The 19,247-nt window shown below is 49.4% G+C and overlaps 1 protein-coding gene across 17 annotated transcripts in view; it reads left to right on the top strand.

The window, feature by feature from the left end:
• The first annotated feature begins 246 nt into the window (after positions 1-246).
• Positions 247-19,247, top strand: part of LDLRAD4 (low density lipoprotein receptor class A domain containing 4) — a 434,307-nt gene continuing 415,306 nt past the window's right edge. For 6 of the 17 annotated variants that reach the window (XM_064577956.1, XM_064577952.1, XM_064577951.1 and 3 more), the window contains exon 1: positions 391-411. The gene's annotated coding sequence lies outside the window, so the exon portion shown is untranslated. Of the gene's footprint in view, positions 412-539; positions 673-722; positions 884-1,318; positions 1,450-19,247 lie in introns of those variants that run through there. The other 11 variants (XM_064577962.1, XM_064577961.1, XM_064577954.1 and 8 more) reach the window with 9 other exon arrangements.

Here is a 19,247-nt window from a genome sequence, read left to right as displayed (position 1 = left end):
GCGGCGGCCGCACCGTCTCCCTCCTCCCCCGCCCCCCTCCCGGAGGCTGCGGGCCGGGCCCGGCGGGACAGGCAGGCGAGTGCGGCTGGCCCTGCCCGCCCCGCGCGCCGCCGCGGCCGGCCGGGGATCCCCTGCGAGCCGGGGAGGAGCTGCCGCCGCCGCCGCCAGACAGGCTGCGAGTCCCTGGGAAAGTGAAAGGGGGGCGGGGAGCGCGGGGGAGGCCCGGGGGTAAGGTCCCCGGCTCTTAAAGAGACCCGGCGCACCGCGCCGCGCTCCCCGCCGACCCGCTGCGCGCCCCCCGCCGCGGCGGCCCCGCATCCTGCGCCCGTCCCCCGCGGCCAGCAGGGCCCGTGGCCCGGCGGGCCGCACTGCGGGCGGTACCCCGCCTCCGCTCCGGAGGGACGGCCGCAGGTGAGTGCAGACCCGAGGTGGCTGTTGTGGTCTCGGCGTCTGGCCCAAGTTTAGCGCTGCGCTGGGGCGGGGGGTGGGGGGGTGGGGTGGTGGTGGCCGGGGGGAGGGTGTTGGGGAGGGCAGGGGGCGGAGGACGCGGGGACAGGACGCTCCGGGAACGGGACGTCCGCGAGCCTGCGCCGTCGGCGGGGGCCGGAGGGAGCTGCCCAGCCCCGTGAGTCCTCCCCAGATCGGCGAGTCCCCCGGAGACGAGTTCTCGAGGTCTGAGACAGTGTAGCCCGTGGGCACGGCGGCGTCCTGGGGCGCTCGCCCCGGGCGGGTGTGGGGAGGGCGACCCGGCACTCCCGAACCGAGGCCCCGCCGCCTCTGCTTGTGTGCTTTGCTGGAGGAACACTGCCGACCTATTTCTCGGTGCCCGGTGCGGGGTGTCCTTTGGTTGCAGGACTTAATTCTGCACCGCCGGGAGGCCGGGGTAAGCGCCGCGGTAACTGCCCAAACTGAGGTCTCGGTTCCCTTGGGCCTGTCAGCGAACCACTGCAGGCGGGGGGGACCGGAGGTCAGCGGGAAGCGGGAAGATTGTGCAGGACCTTGCTGGGGAGTTTGCGGGAAGGAAATGGGGCGGGAGCGGGCCGTACCCTGAGCCCTGCATCCCGCTGCTGGACACCCCGCAGCCCGCGGCTCCACACCCCGGCACCCCGCGTCTCGCGCCCCTGGGGCCCGCCTCACCAGGCGTCTGCCCGGGTCCCCCTGCGCGCGTTGACGTCGGTCGCGGGGCCGCCCGGAGCTCCCGGCATTGGCTGGGAAGTCGATTGTCTCGGGCGGCTGCTGTTACACTTAGGCTGGGTCTCTGAGCCCCGGAGGAAGCAGGCGTGTGTTGAATTTCTCTTTGACTCTGATGGAATAAACAGGAAACGACGAGCACCCAGCCCGGGCTCAGCACTTGCCTTTGTTGTGGGGTCCGCTTTGCACAGTGGCGAGGAGGCTTCCCTGGGACCCCTGCCCGGTGCGCCGCCCGGGGTGGCGTTGAGGGCGCGCGCCGTAAGTACGCGGCTGGAAGACAGTGGGCTCGGTTCAGGTTAATTCGCTGTGGTGGCGGAGAGGGCATTTGCTTGTTTCAAAACTTTTATTTTAATTGCAAAAGGAAGAGGCTCCTCGTTGAGGCAGAGATTTTTCAGGAGGACGACACGGACGCGTGGTGGGTGGGTGGCACCTGGAGAAGGCGCGTCAGTCAGTGCCCTGGTTCCCGGTTTAGCTGGCGGGGCACCGTGCCGCCGGTCAGAACAGCGAGAAACTCTTTAAAGCAAGCAGGGCTTCCTTGCTCCTAGCCGGGCACGGGAATGATTGCTGAGTGGCATTGGCCCCATAAACTAGCTTAATTTTTGTTTTCCCCAAAGAGTCTTTTAATTAGCTAGAATTGGGTAATTTTGATTTGCTTCTTTTCTCTTTCTCTGTGTCCCATCTATTACCTTCTCTTTCTTTGCAATTACTTTGGCAGCTTCTTATCCCCAGGCCCCACTTATGGTACAGTGCTGCTTTCTACAATGTTAATTAATTATTGTGATAAATACTCATTGATGACCTACTATGTGCTAGGCATTGTAGGCTGTGAGGTGAGATAAGCTGTTACAGGATGTTGATTCCTAGAGCTACTATAATTAAGTTTCTTGCAGTAGGCGTGGGTAGAGATGGTCCGCAGCCTTGGTCCTTAAAAATATATGGGTCCCGTGGCTGGCATGGAGGTTGGTGCCTTCCTTTATGGCTAGTATTGGGAAACTTCCCTTTAAAATGGCCCTTTCCACTTGTTAGGCTAGCCAACAAAGATATTCTTCCATTTGTATCTCCCCTGGAGCTTCTGGACTGAGCTTTGAATTAACAAGGAATGTTCTGTAGAGTCTGCTCTGAGAAACTGGCGTTGCATCAAGCCATGTTCTGCATTTTGTATGTGACTATTTAGTTCTTTCTAGTACTTATATTGAATTTACTGTCATTTGTACATCTGTCTTTGCACTCTGCACAGTTCTCTTGCAATATTCTTTATGTTTAGTAAAGGATCATAATGTCAAATTTGAGTCATTACATAGACAAATGAGTGGATCTGAATATTGCCCATCCCATGCACATTTATTGAATTATAATATTTGGTTTCCTATCAACCCTTGAATGCCATTTGATGGCCCTTGCAAAGCAGTAATTTTTAAAACACGGGTAAATTCCTCATGATCTTTGAAAGCTTAATTCTTTTAAGAGCTTCACTTTGCAATTGACATTGAACACACTGTTGGGAATTAGGGCTAAGACTGTAAATGCCAGTTAGGATTTGCTGTAATGCAGTTGTAACTACCTTCCTCCCTTGTTTTAAAAGACTCTTTTAATTTCTTAATATTTTTTTCTGTTGCCCTTGGAAGAGTTTGCTGTCATTGGCCATGGTTCTAGTTCATGTAGGTTTGTATTTACTATGGAGAAGACTTTTCCCACAGGATTTTAGGACTGTCTCTTGAATCCTCTTGGGGGCTTGGTTTGCATGACCACAGTCCTGCAGAGGAATCCAGCCAGTGCCACCTGCTTATTAAGGGATTTTGTGCCAATTTGTTGGCACATAATTTGAGAATCAAAGCCCCCCTCCCCCCCCCGCCTCTGCCATAGTATATACATACATAGACAAATATTTTCCCCCAACTGCTGACAGTGTTCTAAGAATAGTTTTCTTGCCTGGCGCACTGAGAGCAAGGACCCGTCTGCAGAGGTGTTTACGGTTTGGGACTGTGCTGTAGTCTTGGTTGACTTAGCAGCCTGGCAGAGTAGACTTGTAGTTCATTGGACACTGTCTGTTTTTCATCTGGGCTGCTGGAGGGGCAATTCCCAGCTGGACAGGGCATCATAGAGAGCTGAGAATGACTTTTGCTCTTTGAGGGTAGTTTCTGTCCTGATGTCAAGCAGAGACCCTTAAGCTCTGTCTGGATCCCTTTGCTTTCACCTAGCTCTCAGTCACCCCATGGTCTAGGCTGGAGAGGGTTGCTCTGTGTTGTCGTATAAAAGCCAGGCACTCTCAGGGCTGGGGCAGGGACACTTGCTGTTGTGACACTTGCTAGTCAAATCTTTCTGGTAGTCCTTGCTATATTTCTTCTCATGTTTAATCATCTGGGCTTATGGAGTTTCTATGATGTGTCTGTCCTTTTGGGTGAGAGTTAGTAGAGAAGAAAGAAAACTCAAGGAACAATAGCTATAAAAAGATTATTCCATATTAATCTGGAAAGTTTTTAGAAATGTTAAACATACCTAATGTAGACACATGGCTATTAAATGTAAACAGTAGCAAAATTGCCATGTAGACCCATCTTGCCCTTTTGTGTCTTCTTCCCCCTCCTCCCTTCCTCCCTCTAGTCCCTCCTTCCTCCCTCCCTCCCTCCCTCCCTCCCTCCCTCCCTCCCTTCCTTCCTCCCTCCCTCCCTCCCTTCCTCCCTCCCTCCCTCCCTTCCTCCCTCCCTCCCTCCCTCCCTCCCTCCCTCCCTCCCTCCTCCCTCCCCCTTCCTCCCTCTCTCCCTCCCTCCCTCCCTCCCTCCCTTCCTCCCTCCCTCCCTTCTCCCTCCCTCCCTCCCTTCCCTCCCTCCCACCCTTTCTTCCTCTCTCAGAAAACTCTTCTGGGAGCCATTATTTTCTGGTGTCAGAGTGACTTTCTGCCTACATGGGATTCTTTAGTCTAGAATTACACCTTGACCTATATTATGGGTGTGCATGGAACGTGAATCGTGAGTTTTAAAATAGGAACATGAAGTTTCTGCCTTGAAAATTTAGGCCACAAGACCTGCCACTTTTTTAGGCGAAATTGTGTGTGTGTGTGAGACGTTATGTGTTTCACTGTTGGGCAACTAAAGCAAACAGCCCCCAGCAACTGTACTGTGAAGCGCTACAGGAACACTGGATTCATAGTCCCAGTTATTCCCAGTTACTGTTGCTTTTTCCCTGTAGCATAGGAGGGATTGAGAATAGTGTTGTGCTGTCTCATATCCATGTGATTTAAGTATGGATTGTTTTCTTTGAATTTCCACTAAAAATGGCACTTTGGCCTTTTAAGCTGTTTTTGTGAGGACTTTTCTTTCCACTAGGCTTGTTTTCCAGATAGGTCTTGGAAATTACGAAGAACATAGCTATAATTTCTCTCTTGATTGGCAGCTGAGAGCTTTCCCGAACAAAAATAAGGCTACACTGTGCCAAATGGTTGACTTTTCTAGAATAAAAACTCTAAAGGGTATGCAAAAAGTCCTCTGGTTAATATATTGGCATTCCCAGAACCCACTAAAACTCCGGCAGCCTGCCAGACACCACTTAATGAGGATGCAGAATGTCTGGCTCAAATCCCCATGAGCAGAAGGGGGTGGGGAGCTGATGTCCACACCCTTTATTAATTTTTAATGACTGTACTTTTGTTTTGCAGATCTTGCTCTGTACCCCCTCATGACTGACCCCCACCACACCACCCCTTCCCCCATCTATTTATTTACTCATTTACTTGGCATTGGAAAAATGTTGAGACTTTCAAGGTTAAGAATCCTGCTGAGGGATCATTTCTGTTTGCATAGGTTCTTTTGTTGTGGCTTTTCTTTCTTTTTCTCCCCTCCCAACCCTTTTTTAGAAGAGGAAGAGAGAAAAGGAACAGAAAGAGAGATGACAACTTTTTTTTTTTTATGATGCTTTATTGTCTGCTGGAAGAGAACCATTTACGAAACTTTAAGTTTGTCAGACAGTTTATATGACAGTGCAAGTTGGTGCTTGCCAAGCTCTAGACAGATTGCTAATGTTACATGACAGGGATAAATAAATTACCGCTGTCTGCAACACGCTTGCACTGCAAACGCACTCTGCAGCCGGCGTCCGGGCGCTGCGCACCCAGGGAGCCTGTTGGATGTGCAGCTGGGAGGAAGGCCTCTGCCTATTGCCTAGAATTCTGTGACTTGGTTCGGAAACGAAAAGGGTGTGTCTCTCACTTTTATTTTTGGCAGTGCTGCAGGGTGGCAGAATGCACGTAGCAGCTGTGTGTCCTTCGTTTTGCTGGGCAGCTCTGCCCCCTTGCCCTCCCCTTCCCCTCCCCCTCTCACCCCACCATATTCTTCCCTATGCACCGGCGGGGGGGGGGGGGGGGGACACACACGCATGGCACCTAGTCTTCCTCCCAGGGACCTGAAGTGGACAAAACTGAACTCTGTTCTTAGCTGCTCAGGCCTTAAGTTTTCTCAAAGCCAGGTTTCAGGCTGTTTACAAGTTGCGTTCTTTCTGCAGGTGCAGACATTGAGAACAAATTGTCTGAGATAAGTGTGTGTGCTGTCCTGGGAGGGGGCTGGGTGGCACTCCTTGGGCATAATGTACTTTCATCTCTGGCAGTTTGGATAGTCAGCTGGCAAAGTGACAGGTGTAATGAACTTAATGGTCTCGCTCTAGTTGTTAGCGGACACACTGCTCGTATTACAAAGCCACCTCCTAAGTTGGGCCCCTGCCAAATGACTTGCTCTTCTCTTTGCAGACAAGATTCAGGGCCTGGACTACTCCAGTGACGTTAAGGTCAGGAATGAGGTGGGTGTGAGCCAACATCTGTGTGTCCTCATCCACATGGTCCCTAAATGGACCTAGAATTTCTCTGCAAAGTAAAACCATTGCATCCATTTTGCAAAAAGGATCCATCCCATCCACCCTCGGCTAGTCAATCCTTCCAGGAGAGGTGTGGCAAGGACCCTCTGTGTAGGTGTGTGGACTCCTTGCCCCCCTGGGTTTGCAGAGTGGGAGGCTTCTTGCTGTACCTTGTCAGTTCCTGTGCATGGCCACCGTTCTCCAGAAATGGGCTGGGGCCTATGGCTGGTGGAGGCTCAGCCAGGCATGGTTTTCATTGCCTGGGGCCCCAAGGGCCTGCAACCTCTGCACAGAGTTGAGGAGGGGATTTCCATGGTAAAATCTCATGGTTTCCGGAAGGCAGGAGTGGAGAGCCCATGGCAGGAGGCCAGGCTGCTTTTGGAAGGGCTCCTGGACCTGTGGCGGGCCCGCCTCCACTAGGGCACTTGGTCAGAGAATAGTAGCGGCAGTTCCAGACACTTGCATAGCACTGACTATGCGCCAAGCTGTTCTTAGTGTTGCACGTATATGAACTAATTTCGTCCTCAGTGCAGCCCTGTGACATCTGGACTGCTGCATCCCCAGCTTGTAGGAAAGTCTGGAAATTACCCAGAGTCACACCTCTGGTAAATAAAGGGTGGAATCAGACAAAACCCAGGCATTCTCTCACTTGGGGTCTGGGCTTTGACTCTAGGTCGCCGAGGCTGGGCCCAAGTCAGAAGCTCTTCATCAGGGATCGTTCACCAGCGGAGTGGAGGAAGATGGTGCCCTTTCTCTCCTGTCCCAGAACAGGTCCCAGTGACGGCTCAGTCAGCAAGCTCCTTTCTTCTTCCTTCCTGCCTTTATCTGTGGCTCTGATTATGCCCCCCTCACCCCCGTTCCCCATTTTTATTTCTAGCCTCTGCTTTCTGTGCATATCATGCTGGTGACAAGAGCCTCGGTTTGGAGAATTGGACCATTGGTGGCTTTGTTTTGTTCATGTTGAACCTTGAGTCCCTCGAAAGACAGGTGAAGTAAAAATCAGCAGCAGTGTTGCTGGCTGAGGTGTTCTGCCCCATTCCTTAAAAACCTCTTCTGTTAGTCTTGTCTGGGTGTCGATTGTCGAAGCATTAGGACCTGTTTTCTTGGGGGGGGGAACTGAGGCCGGTGGAAGAGAAGCCCTCTGTCTGCTGTGGGTCTTGAGGGGGAGGCTGGATGAGGCCCTACTCAGTTGTTCGTTCACTTAGAAGGATCCAGCTCATCCAGTACGTGGAATGCTACCATTTTCGTTTCCCTTTGCTTCCCTCCTTTGAGAAAAAAAATGAAAAAATAATCCTATCTTTAAGATTCTCTATTTTGATCAATGAGGGCATAGATTAAACAACCACACGTATCGATGTGTACTTGTGAAATAGTATCCATTTTGGACAAACCTAAATGTTTGGGATTACATTGGGATTACATGTTTGGGATTACAGGACCTGCAGCGAGTTCCTAGAAGATGCAGATTTCCTTAGGCCTGGCAGGACAGCTCTTCAACTCTTGGCAAACCCACGGCAGTGGGGCAGGAACAGGAATCCATGGGAATCCATTGTAGCCCCTGAGCTCAGCCAGGTGACCGGGATGGCACTGTCCCCTATAGAATGTATTATGGTGTCCACACATTGTGGGGTACTTGATCCCTGCAGTCACCTGAATGGGGTTGGACAAATGCTGTCCTCCTGCGGGGTTGGTTGATGCAGGCCTCTGGAAGTTCCTGTTCTGGTCTATGCTCTGTCCTCCCCATCTCCACAGCAACGAGCACCCATGTTTTCACGTGGCATGTCCCAGAGTGCATCATAGTCGTCAACCCCCGGGATGTGCCCATCACGGCCTGTCAAGGACAGACATGGAGGCCTGGGTGCACTGGCTGCCAGTCCAGCTCTGCCCACTCTAGTTGAACCTGACTTTTTATTCCACAGAGTCTTTTAGGCCTGGCTGAAACCATTGCCACAGATCTAGTCTCTGAAATTCTTTTTTTCCTGATTATATTCTTATTGAGGATAATTAGAAACAATGAAACAAAGAAGAAAAAAGAAACAAAGAAGAAAATAAAAATGCCTAAAATTGTCTTTGATTCTACTACCTTTAGAAGACCTCTGTTAATAGTTTAGTAGATTCTTTCCAGGCTTATTTAGTGATGTTTTATAAAATTATATATAGAACTTACATACGTTTTCAGACTTGGTATTTTACCCTGAACGTTTTTTCATGTAATTTAAATATTCTCCAAAAGTACCACTGCTGATAACTATAACATTCTACTCTGTGGTTATATTGTTATTTTAAAAAAATTTGTTTGGGATATTGAGGGTGTTACCTGTTTTCTGTATTATAAATGATACCGCATTGAACATTTTGATCTATCTTTGGATAGATTGCTAAAAGGGAGGATCGTGGGTATAAGAACTTTTAGAGGGTCCTCCAGAAGTATCACCAGCTTGCTTTTCAGAAAGGATGGGGCGTTTTGTACTCCCACAGACATGAGGGTGGCTGCATCCTTGGCAGTGCTAAATATTATGATGAAAAAAATCTTTGCAAATTGGGCAGTAAATGTTGTGATGTTTAAATTTTCCTTTCCATCTTTTTGTTTTAAGAATCTAGGTCTATATCCTCTGGATCATAGGTGAGAAGAGTTTTGCTGTTTTCTAGAGTTTTGTTATGGGCAAACACAGTGATTTAGTGGATGATCTCAGGGAGGGATAAGATCTTTGTGCTATTTTAAATTCGGGATAAATTCTAGTTAGGTAGGTTAAGGACACTAAATAATCTCATATATTTTAAAATAAAATTAGAGGCTTTTGGGTCAAGGACTGCAGCTGGTTTTCCCTGCATCCCCACCCTACCCCGTGGGGTAACTTGGGCTCGCAGTGGAAGAGTGAGGGCCAGGAAAGAGAGTGGATTCAGTAGCCAGCTGCTTGAAGATGGTGTGACATCTCCTTCAGTCGCTTCTTTCCGTTTCGAAGGACCGCTTTCCGAGATCACACTCCTCCCTAGCCTTGTCCCCAAGGATGCCAACGTGGAATTCACCCTCTTGTGTTTTACTCGACGACTGTTGCACAACACTTGAAGGTGGTGCCTCTGCGGAGGGCACTCCCCTCCTTCCGTCCACGGGTTTGGCCACTTTCGGCTTCTAGCTGAGGCCTGGGCCCTTTTAGAGGCACATGCAACTATCAGCGGTGTCTGGCCTGCTAAGCTGATTGCTCCTGAAGCTTGAGAGAAAAGAAAAACCATCTTAGTAGATTTTGATTAAGTAAAGGCAAAGCAGTTTTGTTTTCTTCGAAAGGCAGCCTTTTCCACTGAAAGGTTGGGACCGGCTGGCCCAAGGGGAGCCATTCACAATGCTGGTTGGAGGGAGCAAAACATAACACCCGCGTCTTTGGGGCCAGTCCCACTTAGCTTGTTGTGTTCACACTCACCTTCATGCACTTGTTCGGCGGGTGTGGGTGCTAACTGTGCCCTGGGGTGCGTGGTGGAAGTGTGCCCCATCTGGGGCATGGCCTGGCGAGCGGTGGGCAGGGTCCTCTCCTCTGTGCTCAGGTGAGTGAGCCTGGCACCTCAGGCATGGATGGTGCCCCGCTCCACGTGGGCAGTTGTTTCTCGGCCTGCATCTCTCCCCCGATGGCCACGCAGTCAACCCCCTGCTATGTTCCAGGTGCAAACCCGCTCTTGCCATGGCAGGTAGTGTGGATGGTGCCAAGACCTTGGAGATGGAGCGTGCAGAAGACTGCCAGTGGATGGGAGGGCTGGTTGGTGGCCCCCCGGGTGGTCTGACCATGAGGGGTTAGGCAGCATCTTTAGGGGAGCTGCTTGTGCTGGGTCCCTTGCTGAAATTGGCTAGGAGTTTCCCAGGGAGTTGCGTGCTAGTGATGTTATTGAATAGTTTGCTGGAACATTTACTCAGGGCACTTTGGGTGACTGAAAAATACACCTTGTGTACTTTCCTTCTGTTTGCTGTTGGCTGATGTGTACGGGAGCTGACAGACTTTTGTTTAATTTGACCTCCCTGCATTTGGCTTGCTCCTTCAGCAGAATGATAAAATGCCAGAATGTTTTTCTAGGAGGGACAGAGGGCCTTTTTGGACATAATGCATGCATAATTTTAAAGGTGGAGGTAATGTTTACAGTTGGATGGCTTGGGTAAATGTTTGTTTTTCTGCTACTTCAGCTATTAAGATAAATATTGTACCCTTACAGAATTTAGCTTTCATCCTATTGGTGTTTAAATGTGAGATTCAAAATCTTTACTTTAGAAGAAGTACTTTACAAAATCTTTACTTCTTTAGTTTACTTCTTTAGTTTAGTCCTGGGATTAAAAAAATTTTTTTTTTCATCTGAAGAATAATGTAAAAATATTAAATATTGTACATATACCGTCATAACTACATAATTATGTAGTAAATTTAATCCAGAGAAATCTTACTTGTTTTCTGATAAATACAGTTGGACATTAAATGGAGTTGGAGTTATTTAATGGAACTCTCAGTGCAGTACTTTGCAGTGTGAATGCACCCTTTTACTGTTATAACATTGTTTATATATTGGATTTTAAAAATAGGGGCACATTTGTGTGCTTAAGGGGATGGCTTCCATTCTGGCGTCTGCCATGCAGCAGGCTGTTCGCCCTTGGCCCACCTGAGGAAGCAATGCCAGGGCAAAAACGTGGGCCTAAGCACAGCGCCCCCGCAGCACCCTGCTGTCCACCGTGTGTGTGGAAGTATTTCAGTAGATGTGTTGTAAGGGGGTGCTTATAAAGGGGTTGCTTTCCTCTCCCTCTCCTAGCTGTATCTTCCGGGCTCTCGTCTGACCCAGCCCTGGGGAGGCTGCTTGACCTTGGGAAGATCTGTTTGCCCTTCTATAAAACAACCATTTGCCCACCTTTTAGGATTAAATAAGATAATGCATATGCAAACCAGTTGGGAGAGGCTCAGTGAACTAGTGAGTGCTCAGTAAATGACAGCTATTATGAAGTCAGGTAAGTATTTGTGAGGAGGCACCTGCCCAGCCTGGTGTGGTGGAGACCCAGCTCCTGCCCTCTGGGGACTTGGACACTCAAAGACAGGATAGACTAAGTGTATAGGGAGCACCCAGCAAATAGGAGCGGGCAGTTTATAATCAGGTCTCAAGTTAAGAGTGGGAAACCCTATTTAAGCCATGAGTCAGGAAAGGCTTTGTACATGGAGAGAGTGAGACAGCAGGGTCTGAAGGTGAGCTCTGATGGTCTCATCTGTTGCCTTCCTTCCCTGCTCTATATTCTTGTGGAGCATTGTGATGCCCAGGCACTGGCTCTGTCCCCACACTGCTGGAAAGCAGGTGCCCACATGCTTGCTGCCTGGGTGATGGCCTCGCCAGGGTATTGGTGGCACCGGGAGGTATACAGGGCCTGGAGGAGCGAGGAGGACATCTGGGTCTACTCTGGTCGGTCAAGGAAGACTTCAGAGAGAGGCTGACTTTGGGCTGAGACTTGTGAAAGAACACAGTCCTGCCAGGTGGACAAGCAGGGAGAGGGTGTTCACAGTCACTGGCTTCTAGAAAGCTATGTGCACTGGGCTCTAGAAGGCAAATGTCAGAGTTTCAAACTTCTTTGTATAAGCATTTAATACATATTTAATGCAGTAGATGTGTGTTAATTTATAAATAAATACATGTGACCTGTGTGTGTGCTCATACTTTTTTGCTCATAGGAGTATGTGCTTAAAAAACTGAGGGACCTGGGTGCCTGGCTGGCTCAGTCAGTGGAGTATGCGACTCTTGATCTCGGGGTCGTAAGTTCAAGCCCCATGTTGGGTGTAGAGGTTACTTAAAAGTAAAAAATCTTTTTTTTTTAAAAGAAGATTTTATTTTTTCATTTAAGAGAGAGAGAGAGACAAGAGCACAAGCAGTGGGAGAGGCAGAGGGAGAGGGAGAAGCAGACTCCCTGGCGAGCTGGGAGCCCGATGGGGGGCTCGATCCCAGGACCCGGAGATCATGACCCGAGCTGAAGGCAGATGCTTAACCAACTGAGCCACCCAGGTGTCCCAGAAGTAAAAAAAAGTCTTTTAAAAAATTGGGGGACCACTGGTGGGCAGTGGAAACAAGTGTTCAGGGATGAGAGAGAAAGCAGGTGTTAAGGGTGAGCAAGGGGCTGGTTATTTCACAGGTCAGTAATGATGCATATAGCTCTTGAAATTTAGAACTCCGACTGCACCTACCCCACGAAGGGGTCAGCCTGGTGAAGAAAACTCTAAATTATTAGTGTTTGCCGCCAGCTCAGAATCCGTGTGCTATATTTTGCCACTTTACTGCCCTCACTTTTGCAGGTGCCTTTTCCTGAGTTTCCAGCTGTTGGAGTATGGTGAGGGGGAGGGGATTTTGTGCTCCATTTTAGGTAATATGAAATGCTAATAGGACTGCTTTGTTGACCCAGAGAAATAATCGTCAAGACATTGAGATTATTCACGCTCTGAGTAGAGGCACAGTTTTAGGGGCCACATGCATCCATGAGAATGGTGAAGTTCAATTAATATGCTGAGGGGGCCGTGGGGGCTGCAGGGATAAGTAAAGACGGGTTCTTTTCCTGCCTTCAGAGACTGTACATTATGGCCAGAGTTTTGAGTGTCAGACACATGGTGGTGGTAGTCGGTGAGGCAGCATGCAGAGGGGAGGGAGCTCCATGCTGACGGTGTTAGTGAAAGGGGCTCTCATGGGGGAGAGGTGGAAGGGCAAGAGGGCTCAGGACAGATTTTGTGGGGGAAAAAAAGACAGTTGACACGTGCCTCCATAGATGGCAAGGACGGGAAGAGAAAGGTTTGCTGGAAGGGTGTGGATAAAGGCAGGGGAACATGGAGGGGCATTTGGCGAACACCAGTCTGTTGGAGGCTCTGTCATTATCGGAGCCAGTAAATATTAGCTGTTGTCATTACCATTTTTGTTCTTGGGTCATGGCACTGGATTAAGGTAGGCAGGACTCCTTCTGCTGTGGAGTGCTTCCTCCCATCTTTGCTGAGAACCGAATCAACAGCCAGTAATGGTGAAGAGAAACAAGCCTGTTGGGAGACCTACCTTCTATCTTATTTCCTTACCTATTTATTTGCACTGGATACTCTGTCTTGACTGCGGTTCTTTAATACTCAATATTTGTCCACATTTCACAAAATGCTTACATTTCATCCTCCATGCAGTTCATACCAGGAAGCCAGGTTTATCACTTTCACATGGTAATAATAATGCTTTCTATTTGCAAAACATTTGTAACTTTTTAAAGCTCTTCACAGTATCTAATTTCAGGTTCCTTGGCTTTAAGGAACAAATAATTAATGAAATGTACACAGAAGTGTAATTAATGGATTTGTTCCTTACTCTTCTCTAATGTGGCTATTAGCTGAATGTGGAAATCAGACTGGAGTTTATTTTAATGTGCAAAACCTAATGGGAAAGAGATACTCTGTCATTGTCCAAGCCCCATGGCAAGGTATTTTCTGCAGTTGCTGGGACCAAGGCTTTGCCCCTTGCTTGCTGGGCAGGCAGTCAGTCGACATAATTTTGAGAGGTTAGGCTAAAGCACTCAAAGTCCAATTCAAGAGCGCAGCCAAACCACGCAGTCCTTTCTCAGATGGATTGTGCAGACCAGAGACCTCACGGAAGTGAAGTGTGCAGGCGGCCCCGGGTGGATGTGGGAGCCTCCTCTCATTTCTTCTCCTTTGTGAAAGGGAGGCTTGCTGGTGAGCCCTTTGTGGTACTTAAAAAGCTGTAGTAGGTTCCGGCAAATCTCAAGTGTCCAGCCGTTGGTCATGGTGGAGCAGGTACCCCGCACACCGTCATGTGCTCTGGGTCCAGTGCACTTGGGATCTCTGTCCTCAGCTTGTGCTTCTTTTTCCTCAAGGTGGTTTTGGCTTCTCTCGTGGTATCTGTTTGTTCAGCTTTGCAGGCAAGTAACCATCAGTTCTGTCTCCTTTTAGCCAAATCGTTTTCATTCCGAGTTGGGGCCCTCTGTCGCGGTTACATAAGGCTGTGCCCTCAGCCAGCGCCTGGCCACCTCCGCCCAGTTTGCACCTCTACCTCTTCTCCACTCAGCTATTTACTGTTGTGTGTGGCTCTGCTTCTTCCTCTGTGGTTGCCAAGTATTCTGATCTCCTTCTTGTATTCCAAGTGGAAGTCATTCATGCTGCCGTTCACACTTGCTTTGCAGTTTTCTGCTCTCTCTCCGCAGACCTCAAGTGCTGCGTCCTACCCTCCCTCCCTGAAACCGTGGGTGGAGACTGCCTAGCCCAAGTGCTCGAGGCCTGCTTCCTGCAGTCCTAGGCCCATAATAGAGACAGAGGCTGCAGGGTCTGCTGGCTTTTCCCGGGTTGGACTCCCACTGACAGTGGTTTAGTTATCGTTCAATAGTTGAGGTGGCAAATGAAGTGCTTTCTGATTTTCTTAGGTAATTAGTTTTCGTGATCAATAAGGACTGAGGCTCAGTTGGTAGCTGCACAGGGTGAATTAGGTGGAGAGCTTGTAATGAAATGGCCCTGCCTCTGAGGAAGGTGTCTGCCCTGAAGGGTGGTGGTGGTGCTGATGGGATGCGCTCTTTCCATCCCTTAGAAAGTGAACTTGTCTCCTGTACCATTCGGATATATTCTCTGCTGTTGGAAAATAGAGTGGTAACTTCATGGGCTTGTTCACTGATTGAGAGGAGATGGCAAGGTGTCAGGCAGCCCTTCCGGCTTGCATGCAGAGTTGACAGGGGAATGGCAAGCAGAACCCAACACAGAGTAGCTGCTTCTGCATGCTGGCTGAAGAACCGAGTCCCCTCTTGTTTGAAATACTCCCTTCTGTGACTATTTGCCACTGTCTCTGGTGGGGTTTTTTTTTTTTTTCTTAAGATTATTTATTTATTTATTTGACAGACAGAGAGAGCGAGAGAGGGAACACAAGCAGGGGGAGTGGGAGAGGGAGAAGCAGGCTTCCCGCTGAGCACGGAGCCCGATGTGGGGCTCGATCCCAGGACCCCGGGATCATGACCTGAGCCGAAGGCAGACGCTTAACGACTGAGCCACCCAGGCACCCCTCTGGTGCTGTTTCATTGACAGCCTTCTCTAGGTGTGTCCGAGCCCCTGGTCTCCCGACCTCTATGATGCGGCCCTCCAAGCAAAGCTGCCGAGAAGGGCCAGTCTCAGAGTTGGTGTTCAGTGGGGTCTCTCCCTTATCTGTCAGTGGAGAAGGTTTCTGAACTTGGAACCCTATACCCACATCTGGAAAGCTTAGAGGCAGGATTCTTCTGCATGTATTGAAATTGACTGTACCGTTGACCCTTGAACAACACAGGCTTGAACTCTGCGGGGTCACTTACACGTGGGTTATTTATTTATTTTTGGTAAATACTGTACAGTGCTAGAAATTAAATATATTTTCTCTTCCTTGTGATTTCCTTTTTTAAAAAAATTGTTTATTTATTTAAGTCATCTCTGCACCCAGTGTGGGGCTCAAACTCATGATCCCGAGATCGAGTCGCATGTTCTACCAACTGAGCCAGCCACGTGCCCCCCCCGTGATTTTGTTAATAACATTTCATTTCTCTGTCTTACTTTATTTTAAGAATATGATGTAGAGTACATAAAACATACAGAATACTTATTCTGTATCAAGGTCAACAGCTATTAATAGTTGAGTTTGGGGGAGTCAAAAGTTGGATTTTCAACTGTACAGGGGTCAGTACCCCTACCCTCTACATTGTTCAAGAGTCAACAGTATATTTACATAGAGGATCTCACCCCTGAACTCTGAAGTCCAAACTCATATCTAACTGTCTATTGGGCATCTCCAGTGTCCACTGGCCATCTCCAAACCCATGTCTAAAAACCATGTCCTGTTTCCCACCACAGCCATCCCCGTCGTCCCTTTGGTTCCCCCACCTGCCCTTCACTGTCTCAGTAACAGCGTTCCAGTCTGCCCAGTGATTCAGGTCACACATCTCGGAGTCCTCTTTGACTCTTTTTTTTCATAGTTCACCTCAATCCATCAACAGACCCTGTCTGTTCTGTCTTCCAGGTTTCCCCCAAACCTGCTCACTTGTCGCTGGCACGGCTGCTAGCAGCTCAGACCAGAGTCTCCTGACTGCCAACCCCCCCCCCCCCGCCCCGGCCCTGCACCCCAGGAGTCTAGTCTCAGCCCAGCAGTTGAGTACCTCCTCTGCTGGGGGCTCTGGGGTCTGGCAGTCTTCCCTCTGTGGCTCCTCCCCATGGGCCTTTGTGGTTGTTCAGCTGAAACTCCCCCTTGGGGGCCGCACATCTGTCCCTCACTTCATTCAGTCCTCAGTCAGGTGACCCTACTCAGGTGGCTGTCCCTGACCTCGGGCCCTGGCCAGACCCGGCCCCGGTTTTCTCCATCTGTTCGCGTTCAGGTTGTTACCCCCACACTGGGAAGTAAGTGCGGGAGGGCAGGCATGTTGCCTTGCCTCTCGTTCCCAGGAGGTGCCCAGCAGCAGCCTGGGGATCGCAGTGCATGACCAAGTGGACTCGGGCGGAGTGCGGGCCAGCAGGGACGCAATGCCGCTGGGCTGAGCGGTCTCCTCCCTCCTGCGTGGATGGGCTGAGCGGTCTCCTCCCTCCTGCGTGGAGCTACTTGTGGGTGCTGGCTGTCTCGCCTCAGTTCCCGTGGGTCAGGTCAGACCTCAGTGCAAACAGAAAGACCTGCCAGAAGGGCTAAAGTACAGCGGCAGAAGGGAAAGGGGTGCGGAGAGGCTGACATGTCCCAGGCAGCGACATCGCGGTCACCCCTCCCACCCCTTCCCTCCTGGGGTTTTTCTACTCACCTGCATTAAAGCTCTGTTTTGCTATTTCTTCCCAAGGTAAACTACGTGCTAGGAGTAGGAGAAGCAGTTGTTTTCCAGATAGACTCTTGCCTTCCCTCTCTCCTCCTCCATTTAATTTGCTAGCTAAATAAATTATGGATGAATTAGATACTATTTATGTTTCAAGAAAATTGATAAAACTGTAAAAGATCTTCAGATTTATTAGTTTTAGTAAAATCATCATAGGTACACATTTCATCTTCAGGGTGTCTCTACTATAATCTTGGTTCCCCTCAGCTGTTTTCTTCTGTCCTTGGGATCAGGAAAAGTTCAAAATGGAGAAAACTGTGGTCTGTGAGTCTTTCTTCCATCTTTTCAGAAAAGACTAAGTGTTTGACAGTTACCTGGAAGTCTGACTCATCCTCCAGACATCTGACTGTGCTTTTATTCCAGGATTAGCTACATCTTCTTGAGTTTTATTTTCTTGCCTTGGATTTAAAATCCACAAGGATGTGAAAACTAAGTACCTAGTGGAACAAGGCAAGAATAAGACAAATTCCAAATAGTGGCAAGTGGTACAGCAATTTATTTCTATGAGTGGTTTTTAGCTTGTGTGGTCTGTCATCACACGGGAGCCTTGCTTGTGAATGAGAAGGGCAGCCGTGGGTGGGGCAAGCTCTTTGCTTTACAGGTTCTTCCCTCCCATCCAGACCACACCTCTGCAGTCCTGCCTGACCCGCACATGTCCAGCCCCAGGCTGGGTGGCTTTTCTTGAGGGCCAAGCTCCAGTCTTTGCTTCCATCAGGAATCTGATTTAAATGACACATACACATGCATCTCCATCCGGAAAACAGACCGGAAGGAATTGCCCCAGGACGTTAAAAATAGATGTCTTCCAGTATAGTACTAAGGGTGATTTCAGAAATTCTGCCTTTTCACCTTTTCCATATTTCCTACCATGATCATTTTTATAACAAGAAAATTCCCAGTGAACTTGATTTCCTCAGGGTGTGGAATAAAAAGTCAGTTTCTGAAACATCGTGGAAAACAATTTGATGTGTGTCTTTTTAAGCATTTTAGAAGCACGGGTGGAGTTGCTATGGGGATGGTAAGGTTTACTCTCTGCAGAGAGTGGTTCCATCTGGCACCACACGCTCCCTGAGCCAAGCTGGGCAGTCCTACGCACAGCAGAGTTTCTCATTAGATGTGGAAACAATTACACATAGAATCATGATTCCATCTTTTTTCCCCTAAATCACCATTTAGCTTTGATCTAATAGCAGGACACAGTGCTAAACTGCTTTCCACAGCCTCTGACCTCTGTGCCTGTCATCATGTCTGAGACGGGTGCCTTGCTTACAGTCTGAAGGCGTTCTGTCTTTGCTGGTGGAGCCGGGGTGTTTCCTGAGCAGGGTGCACAGCATTGTACCTTTATCACGGTTGGAATTCATTTTCTTTTGCAGACGTGTTGACATCTCTTTGAGAGGCATTGTTTTCATTTCCCTTGGCTTCCCCCTCGAAACCATGGCCTCCTTCCCTTCCTGCACTTGCTTAGAACCAATGTGGTCCCATCTCAATTAGAGATGAGGTTTTAACATTCTGCACTGGGGGCATGCTGGGGACATGATGCATGCAAATAAAGTTCAGTTTTACATTTCATGGAGAATGAAACAAAGTGATTAAGAAAACCAGTAGGCTTCTCTTTGTCTGTGGGTCTTCAGTTACCACTGGAGGATTCCTGGGGCCGATGCAGTGTTGGAGATGCTGGTTTGGGGACGGCTGGCGGCCAGCTGGTTGGAATTGGTGGTATTCTCAGAAGCCTGGTGGGGGCCCTGAACTAGATGTCTGGGGACCCCATGTTGTTGCTGCTCTTGGTCTCCGTTTCGGGGTGTGCTCTTAGGCTAGTTCTTGTTCCCTTATCTGGAAAATGGGGGTGGCGATGCTTGCCTTCTCATAAGGTTATTGTGACCATCAGATAAGATGGTTCAGGTGTCTGCTTTGAAAAGCAGAGAACTGAGTTCTTGAATGGTGCGTTGCCCCCACATCCTGACCACTGGCAGGGTCCCTGTGTGTCCTACTGTGTCCAGCCCCCTTCCCCTGATGATCTGATCGGACACGGCTCTTTGATGTCATCGTGGATGGCCTTGTAGTACCTACAGCTTCTAGCTTAAAAGCCTGTGACGATGGACTGGTAGATGACTGCTGTGGAAGAACACTGTTTCATTCTGGCCTTGGAGACAAAGGTGATAATTTCACTCAGCCCCAGGATCAAGTGGAACCCGGGTGGTTCTACTTAATGGAAAAAGCAGTTGGAAGACATTCAGGAAACATGGATTCTTATTCCCAGTTCTGTCTCCAGGCAGCGTGGTCCCTGAGCAACTGAGCATCTAGTCCTTCAGTGGATGGGATTGCTTGACTGCCCTGGGCCAGGCACCGTGGGCACTCAAGAGCTCTGGCTTCAGTTCCC

This window comes from Mirounga angustirostris, unplaced genomic scaffold, assembly GCF_029215605.1.
Source record: "Mirounga angustirostris isolate CCGP_5_RB_7025 unplaced genomic scaffold, mMirAng1.0.hap1 SCAF_14, whole genome shotgun sequence".
NCBI lineage: Eukaryota > Metazoa > Chordata > Mammalia > Carnivora > Phocidae > Mirounga > Mirounga angustirostris.
This window is presented reverse-complemented; position numbering and strand designations above follow the sequence as displayed.